Source organism: Schistocerca piceifrons, unplaced genomic scaffold (assembly GCF_021461385.2).
Source record: "Schistocerca piceifrons isolate TAMUIC-IGC-003096 unplaced genomic scaffold, iqSchPice1.1 HiC_scaffold_647, whole genome shotgun sequence".
NCBI lineage: Eukaryota > Metazoa > Arthropoda > Insecta > Orthoptera > Acrididae > Schistocerca > Schistocerca piceifrons.
In genome coordinates this window covers 52,501-62,500 of record NW_025728891.1, presented here as the reverse complement: position 1 = coordinate 62,500, position 10,000 = coordinate 52,501, and positions in this window count along the sequence as shown.

The following is a 10,000-nucleotide window of genomic DNA, read 5'->3' as shown; positions in this document are numbered from 1 at the left end:
AACTTTCGTTCTTGATTAATGAAAACATACTTGGCAAATGCTTTCGCTTCTGTTCGTCTTGCGACGATCCAAGAATTTCACCTCTAACGTCGCAATACGAATGCCCCCGCCTGTCCCTATTAATCATTACCTCGGGTTCCGAAAACCAACAAAATAGAACCGAGGTCCTATTCCATTATTCCATGCACACAGTATTCAGGCGGGCTTGCCTGCTTTAAGCACTCTAATTTGTTCAAAGTAAACGTGCCGGCCCACCGAGACACTCAATAAAGAGCACCCTGGTAGGATTTCAACGGGGTCCGCCTCGGGACGCACGAGCACGCACGAGGCGGTCGCACGCCTTCAGCTCGCCCCACCGGCAGGACGTCCCACGATACATGCCAGTTAAACACCGACGGGCGGTGAACCAACAGCGTGGGACACAAATCCAACTACGAGCTTTTTAACCGCAACAACTTTAATATACGCTATTGGAGCTGGAATTACCGCGGCTGCTGGCACCAGACTTGCCCTCCAATAGATACTCGTTAAAGGATTTAAAGTGTACTCATTCCGATTACGGGGCCTCGGATGAGTCCCGTATCGTTATTTTTCGTCACTACCTCCCCGTGCCGGGAGTGGGTAATTTGCGCGCCTGCTGCCTTCCTTGGATGTGGTAGCCGTTTCTCAGGCTCCCTCTCCGGAATCGAACCCTGATTCCCCGTTACCCGTTACAACCATGGTAGGCGCAGAACCTACCATCGACAGTTGATAAGGCAGACATTTGAAAGATGCGTCGCCGGTACGAGGACCGTGCGATCAGCCCAAAGTTATTCAGAGTCACCAAGGCAAACGGACCGGACGAGCCGACCGATTGGTTTTGATCTAATAAAAGCGTCCCTTCCATCTCTGGTCGGGACTCTGTTTTTTTTTTTTTTTTTTTTTTTTTTTTTTTTTTTTTTTTTTTTTTTTTTTTTTTTTTAAAAAAAAAAAAAAAAAAAAATTCTTTATTCCATTAAATTATTTCTTACATATTAACCCACCACCTAATACATTAGTGGGTCTTAATTCTCTACATTACATTTTTATTGAATATTAGCAGCATTTATACTTCTATTCTAGTGTTAGTAAACTTACTTGCTACAGGACATAAGAGTTAGTTTCTTTGTTGGGTAAGATCTACTTTTACTCTTGCTAACTAATCTAAGGTCTACCTCCTGCAGCGTTACAGGCGTGCCAGATGTTTATATAAACCTACTGTGTGGCCGTGCCCACTGAGCTAATCCCAGTGAGCATGCCCCTGGCACTGGGCTGGCCTTTTGAAGATCGCTGCAAGTTCAGTTAAGATTTTCTATCTACTATCTACTTAGGTCTGACTATTGCTAAGTCATGATCGGTGCGCAACTGTCGAATCCGGGTGTTGGCGCTCCCTCCCCCTGTTCCGGAGCGTGGCGGATTCCTACCGTCACGGCGATTGGCCAGTCCACGCCCCGGCGGAATGGGATGGGTCGCCTTCAGTTATGTCATGTCCGGTTGTTCAAGTGTTTTCCCTTAAATATTCCCGCAGGACCTTTGCTGATACCTCGCTGGCAAGGCGGTTTACTATGTTGAATGTGGTGGGATCTCTGATTAATTGGTACGTATTGTTGTGAGGCAACTGGCTTCTTAGGTCACTGGCTACATCATCGAATATGGGGCACTCATAGATCACGTGGTCCGGAGTACCCCATTCAGCTCCGCAGTCACACGAGGGGGTAGCCCTTTTCCCGAATCGGCATAGATATGCCGGATACGGTCCATGTCCTGTGAGGAAGTGCAACAGTCCCTTACTTGGCTGGAAATGCGATAGTTGGAAACGTTCTTTAATATTTGGGAGCAGCTGGTAAGTCCTTCGGCCTGTTGTGTCAGCATCCCAGAGTTCTTGCCATAACTCTTCTCCTCTCCTCTTAATGGCAAACTTGTCCCCCACCCGCACTCCCAAGATACTTTCAGTCTTATCTACATCTCCTCTTTTAACCCAGTACCAGGCTGCCTGTTCCCGGATTTTGATATCCAGGGGACACACCCCCATAAGTACTAGTAGTGCCCCTCCCGGAGATGTTCTGTACGCTCCAATGGAGCGCAAAAGCATGTTGCGTTGCACCCTCCTCACAGACAAAGCGGGCACAACCCTCGTGAGCCTGTGTGCCCACACTCCGGAGCCGTAACCCATGATAGAGACAAGAATGGTATTGTGATATAATTTAATGAGTTCTGGTGGGAGATGAAATCTACTGTGTCCTATTGTGATTAAGTTGTTTAGAGCTTCGAGTGATTTTTGTGTTGCTGTTTCTATATGTTTGGCGAAATTCCACCTTTCATCGATTATAACCCCTAAATACCGGGCCTCACGATGCCGAATCACTGGTGAGCCCTCGATTCTTACTGTTGGATTTCTGGCCAGTTGGCCTTTCAGTAATAGGTATGTAGACTTGTTAGGCGCAATGGTCATTTTCGTGTTCTGGCACCACTGCGTGAGAATTGATAATGTCCTATTGATTTTGGGTTCGAGGTCCTCGCGACTTCGGCCGCCAACCAGCAGAAGGAGGTCGTCAGCGTAAGCTATCGCCTCTAGCACGTCCACACTGTTTTCCAAGCTCTCCAGAAGAGGCTCCATATTTATGTCCCAAAAGAGTGGCCCCAGGACAGAGCCCTGTGGACACCCCTTCGTGATCTTCTTGCCAATTCGCTCGCTAGGGGACGATAGCCAGACCTCTCTTTCCATACAATAGCTCCTGAGACAGCCGTATAGCGGCCCTGGACACTCCTTCTCCCGCAGGCAGGAGAAGAGCGAAGGCCACCACAGGTTGTCAAAGGCGCCACTGATATCCACCATGATGCCAACTATGTACTTGTGCGGAGACGACCCACAGACCTCGGATGCGAGGGCAATTGCGTCACACGCAGATCGCCCCTGCCGAAAACCGAATTGCCTGTCACTCATCCCGCACAGCACTCGGTGTGCTGTCAGTCTGTCAGCCAGTAACTTCTCCAGCAGTTTGCCCAACAGGTCCAACAGACAGATGGGTCTGTAAGATTTTGCTTCTTTAGGGTCTTTGTCTTGCCCCTTTTTGATGATTACAACGTTGGCCCGCTTCCAGATTTTAGGGAATGTTCTGAGGCGCAGGGCCTCATTGTAAATTCTTGCTAAAGGTGTCACTAGTTGAGGAGCGAGGTACTGCACCACCTCCGCGATGATGCCGTCTGGTCCTGGGGCCTTTCCTTTCTTTAGCGATTTAATGTGGGCTGCAACTTCTTCTTCAGAGAAAGGGTACACCATGATGTTATTCTCATAGTCTACTTGCAGAGCCTGCCTAATTAGGCGTTGTTCTTCTGTGTCCTCTTCCTCTTCATCATCAGGGAGGAGTTGGTGGAGAAGGACCTCAGCAGTTTCCTGCCAAGACCCAGTCATCCGATTTCCATCCCTGATTGTGGAGAGCACCATTGGCGACCTGATTTTTTCCCTTACTATTTTGTAGGGAGTGCCCCAGGGATCAATAGCCAATTGGCTGTGCACATATTTTTTCCAGCTTTCCAGCCTGACTGTCCGCAGTTCTTTCTGAAACTGCTCTTTGGCTTCCCTGTATGTTTGCAGCCATCTTTGTTTTTCTTCCCAGACGACACTTCGCTGGTAATACCTCCTCGCCCTCCTGACAGACTGACGCATCTGCCCTAGTTCCGCAGACCATGGTGATGGAGAAGCCGCAACGGCTCTCCTCCTGGTTGGTACAGCAGCCTTTACCGCCCTGGTAATAGCGCCCACCAGATCTTCGGCGTGTTTGTTGACGTCATCGTCATCTTCCGGCCATGTCGGAGGGTCAAACTCTCCTGCGAGACGCTCCCAGTTGGTCTTGTTATAATTTAGTTGTACCTCCCACCCTATGTCCCAGTGGCGCTCCTGATCCGTGATTGTGAATGTGATCAGGTTGTGATCGCTGGTAGTGTCTCCGTCAGTAACAGTCCAGTTTTGTATATTGGCAGCGATATTGGCTGTCATCATTGTGATGTCAATATTGGTTCCATTCCCTCCCCCTCCTGTGTAGGTGGGGGGGTTTCCAGGTCTGTTGGCAATGAGGAGTTGTAGAGACATAATAGTCTCTTCCAGCTTGCTTCCCCTTTCATCTCGAGTGCCACTGTGCCATAGGGGGGATTTGGCGTTCACGTCCGCCACCACAACTGCCTTTCTGCCCCTCAGCACCGTTGCCACCTGCGTAAGTTGGTCAAGGTACAGGTCAATATCTGTACCGTACTGAAAGTACATATTTATTAAATATATGACGCCATTTGGTGACTGCAGTTCAATAACATTGCAGTGGTCGTCCGAGAGGTGTGAGAGCACTGTTGCCCGCAGTGCCTTGTTGATTATTATGATGGTGGCTTTCGGGTCGTCTCCAAAACTTACTACTTGCCAGCTCATGGCAGCGTAGGCTATGTTCCCCGCAAGAGAGTATGGCTCCTGCAAACAGAGCACATCAAGACTCTTCTCCTCCACCACTCTCCGAAGTTCCTGCATGACCAGTCTACTATTGTGTGCGTTTAGCTGTCCTATCTTTATTTCTGTAACTATGGGAAATATGTGTGCACATATGATTCTGGGAAGGTTTTTCTCCAGTCGTAAGCTATTCTCCCATTGGATAGGACAGACTGATTATATATTTCCTCTAAATTAAAGGTTTCATTTCTTCTCTCAAACACCTTTCTTACTAGGTCACGCAGGGCGCCGAAGTCAGTGGGGAGATTCATTGTCTTTAGTTGTACCCTGTCTACAGCCTCCATGGCCGAGAAGGTGACCTTGCGCCCGTATCTATGCCCTACCCGCACTAGATGTCGCAGTGCGGTGGTTAGGACAGCCGGCTCCTCCAGACGGGATAATTGTAGGGAATGCTCGAGATTGGGATATATTCTGACCGGATCAACCGCCGTTCTCACAGCATTTGGTTGTCTCGAGTCAGTATTCACATTGGTGCTATTCATTTGTGTATTTGTACTAGTAACTGTATTGACCTGCACCGGCAATTCCAGCACAGGACTCCCTTGAACGAATGCCGGTCGGCCCACCGCTACAGGACGCCTGTCGCGAGTTGCCTGATTTCCTGGCGTTTGCGATCCCCAGCAGTAGGGAGAGGGGGCTGCCACTTTTTCTTGTGAGTCCGTTTGGACGCACGCATCTTTCATTTTCTTTCTACCATCACCTCCTTCTGCAAGTGCTGCAAGAAATCGTTTGAATTGGGCTGCCCTTGCCGCATCCCTTCTCCTCTTGCATGGGGATTTTCTTTTAGGCATCCTGGGTGCTGTATTTGGCTCAGCCATAATCAGTTCTTGATATTAGCCTCTGCTCAAGCATCCTGTACGTCGGGCAGTTGCGACCGGAGGCATTGCAAGTCTTTTTGCCTCTCTTTATACATGGGATACAAATTGCCGGATTTTTGCAGTTTTTTCTGATGTGATTTTCTTCTCCACACCTGGAGCAAGCCGACTTCCTCTCACAGTACTTGTGTACATGATCAAGATCTCCGCAATTATGGCAGCGAGGTACCACCAAGAAGTCCCGCACATTTATGGCGTGGAAGCCAATGTAAATCTTACCCATTGAGGTTAATTTTTTCCACATCTGGCCAGAAACTTCTGCTACGTGATGTACAACGTCTTTGTCTCTTGGCCCTGTTTTGAATTTAAGTTTAAATTCATTTTTGAAGTCCTCAGCACTTATATCGTCAAAATTTTGATTACGAATTGTTTCTTGAAGTTCATTATTTTCAAATGTGACCGGTATGTCGTACATAATTACAAGCGGATTTCTCTTTTTCGGGGGTTCACATTTAACGGCTTTGCACAGTTTTTGGTTGTTAAGTATCTTGTTTCGGTCATCTACTGTTGCCACATCAACTATCACAACGTTCTTTGTGGCTTTTACTTTGTTGACTTTAATTTTATCCTTTACAGGATTAATCGTTGTTGTGAATATCTCCTGCACTTTTTTTGTGTCTTGACCGGGTAATGGTCGCAAAAAGACAGCAGTATCTGGTCTTTGTGATACTTTTACAATTGTATCTCTAGTAGTTTGGCTCTTAGGTGTCGTTTGAGCGACTACATTGGCCCATGACTTTATTGGCTGCTTGCGCAGCCTTTCATTCTCTTTCTGCAGTTCTTCAACCCGCCCCTCAAGCTTCGCATGAGCAATAGCCCAGGAGGCGAGTTCATTTTTTAACGTCAAGATCGCAGCCTGGCTGATCTTGCCATTTTTCACATTGGCTTCCAGGTATTGTGTAATCCTGGCATGCCTGTCACTGATACTTTCCTCGGTCTGCCCCGTGCCCCCTGATGGGGAGGGAACAGTAAGCAAAGAAGCCCTCGAAGGCGCACATGAATCGCTTGTCTCTGACTCGGCCATATTGTAGACAAGCGAAAAAAGGATTGGGAGCCCGTCTCTTGCCCCGGACCGGCTCCTCTGGCATGGGGGGGGACTATTGCAGCTCGCCCACCGACCTCGCCCCTAGGTCAAGGGCACTCCAGAGCTGCAGGGTTCAACGCGCCGTTGCCAGCGCACTGGTCCCCATCGAAGGCCTCGTCGTCGACGATTTCACCCGATGCTCCTCGGCAAGTGCACCCCGCACTCCGGAGAGGCGGATGCACCCCTCGCCCTTCGCCGCCTACTAGCCCGAGTTTCCACCCGAAGGCCGAGGACCCACTCCTACTCAGGTGGTGGGTCGGTCCCCCAGTCGTTCGGCGGTCTGGGCCCATCTAACCTGGCCCAGGCGATGTCACCACCACCTGGGTTTGGCAGAACACGCCCCGGTTACCCAGGGGCGCGGCGAAGCACCCTTGCCGACTCGCGCCGTGATCCCACGCCGACAAACGAGGTCGCCGGCATGCAGAGCACCTGCTGGTCTGTGCCCTGCGAACAGAAAGGGACTGGTGTTCGGTCCCTTGACACAGCTCCCCCTGTGCCACGCACCCTTCGCTTTCGCATCGGGTTGGGTCGCAGCTCTCCCTTTTGACGCAAGGCAGAATGCCGAGCTTGACGTCTGGCACCACGGGAAGGCGGAAAGAGCTACTTGGGAAGGAGAGGCTGTAAGAGACGCTTCACTTCCCCGAGTGAGGACTGCCGCGGCACGCCCGACTGGAAAGCGATACGCCCCAGTGCGAGCCTCCGTGCCTTACGGCGCGCCGGCAACGGGCGGGCCCGCGCCGAAACGCGCCGTCAAGCGACTGACCTCACGCCAGACTCGGGACTCTGTTTGCATGTATTAGCTCTAGAATTACCACAGTTATCCAAGTAACGTGGGTACGATCTAAGGAACCATAACTGATTTAATGAGCCATTCGCGGTTTCACCTTAATGCGGCTTGTACTGAGACATGCATGGCTTAATCTTTGAGACAAGCATATGACTACTGGCAGGATCAACCAGGGAGCTGCGTCAACTAGAGCTGAGCAGCCGGCCGCCCGGGAGTGTGTCCCGGGGGCCCGCGCGAACACGCAAGCGTCCGCTCAATCATTCTGCAAACAGGAGGAGGCTGAGCTCCCCTGCACAATACACCTCGAAACCCTCTCAGGTCCCGGCGGCGCGCAGCGCCGTCCCAAGTACTTGGTCGGGTTCGAGAGAGGCGCAATCGCCCGGAGTTAGGCGAGTAGACGCTTTCGGTGCGACCACCCGTGCTCCCAACTGAGCTTGCCGCTGCCGACAGAGGCCCGGGAGCGTGCTGTCGTGGCATTGCCGGCGGGAGACAACACGCGCCACCTACGGTGACCGGCAGCTCCAACGCCAGCGCCACAGAAGGACAAAAGCCCCACTTGGGTGCCGAAGCGAACTCTCCCAGCACAGCGCACGCGCCAACACATCCGCACAGCTGCGATACAAACCACCAGCGAGAACCGCTGGGGCGACCGAGCAGCAGACGGCGTCGCGGCGCCGAGCGCCGGGCGGCGGCGCATCCTCAACGCACACAGTCCTCAATCGGACCAGCACACTGAAGATGTCCACCGCGCTTCGCACCGGGCCCGCGAGGACCTACTTTGGCCGCACGGCGCCGCGCGCAGGGTGCGCCGGCGCGCAGCTGCGACGCCTGCCGCGTCCGTCGGCCGGCGCGCCTGCCACTGGCCGCCCCCACCAGCCGGCTGTAGCGCGTGCGCCCACGCACCGCGCGGCCAGCACGCCGGGAGGCGCCCCCTCACCGGCCGGGGACGGTCCCACCCAGCCACCGCCGCGTATCGCTTCACACCCAGATGCCGTTCAGTTTCGTCGGCATGGTGGGTATCGCTGGAACAACCGGTTAGTACCTCAACCTATCGTCGCCATCACCGATTCACCCCTAGCGAGAACAACCGCACCACAACAGGTTACCATTTGTTCATTTGCGTAACTTCACCAGAAAACGCAGGCGTCCATCGCCATTTGCAACTTCAACGATTATTGCATGCCTGTGTCAGGTGTCACGCCACACTACGTCTGCCCACATACACGCAACAAAATGTGCACGCCTAGACAATACGTGGAAGGTGGCCCCCGTACGTATGCGATGTCCATTGCTCGAACGACTGTCAACCGGCCTCTGTAGCATGTCGCAGATATGGAACGCGGTGCACCATGCCATCACGGTGTGTGAGGAGAGACGACTAGGTCCGAATACATCAACAGACAGCTCATGCTGATCGCCATCCACGGCGTCCGTTCCTCCCACACGTCTCTATGGCGTACCACACTGCAATCCAGCTCTCATAGGGAGACGACACGTAGCTGCGTGCACAATATTTGCACTGTATGGTCCGCCGTTTTTGGGCGCAGTCGTTGTGCGGTCACACATGTGCCACGATGTATCATTCAGTACATAAGGACGAATGTGCAGTACAGATTGTGGTTCACGCGTACGACATCAGCGGACAGTTGACACAGGCCGCACCACAACGTAGCCTGAGTACGTCGCATGCGAAGGGCATTGAACATGCAAACTTCTCACCAACCAGCTTGCGAAGGCAGGGGGCAAGGTGGGGACGTGGGGAGGGGCGGCATGTACGTCCTGCTGCCATCCACATTACAGTGTACAGCAGGAGCATGTGGAAAGTGAGCAAGACTTGCAAGGTGTTTAACATGAAGCGATACACAGGGGTGCGGGCAGTGCGAGTAGCGAACTATATTGCGAGGGTTGCGGGTGGGCAACACTACAGTAATTGAACGAGTCGTATAACAATTACAGAGCAGGTTTAGGCGACAACGTGGGTTACGTTAAGGCGACAACATGGGTTAGGTTAAGGCACAACATGGGTTAGGTTAAGGCACAACATGGGTTAGGTTAAGGCACAACATGGGTTAGGTTAAGGCACAACATGGGTTAGGTTAAGGCACAACATGGGTTAGGTTAAGGCACAACATGGGTTAGGTTAAGGCACAACATGGGTTAGGTTAAGGCACAACATGGGTTAGGTTGAGGCACAACATGGGTTAGGTTAAGGCACAACATGGGTTAGGTTGAGGCACAACATGGGTTAGGTTGAGGCACAACATGGGTTAGGTTGAGGCACAACATGGGTTAGGTTAAGGTACAACATGGGTTAGGTTAAGGTACAACATGGGTTAGGTTAAGGTACAACATGGGTTAGGTTAAGGTACAACATGGGTTAGGTTAAGGTACAACATGGGTTAGGTTAAGGTACAACATAGGTTAGGTTAAGGTACAACATAGGTTAGGTTAAGGTACAACATAGGTTAGGTTAAGGTACAACATAGGTTAGGTTAAGGTACAACATAGGTTAGGTTAAGGTACAACATAGGTTAGGTTAGGTTAGGTTAGGTTACACGTTGTTGTACGGAAAGGTGTAGGGGGGGGGGGGGGGCGGGGGCGGCAGGTTCGTTGATAGTGATTATAGTAAGTGAATGCTTGTGACATGATCAGATTTGTCACGTCAGGATGCACCTTTGGCTTATTAGAGGCGGCGCTCCAATTCTATGCTTGTGTGAGACCTGTGTCTTTGACTCATGTCATTG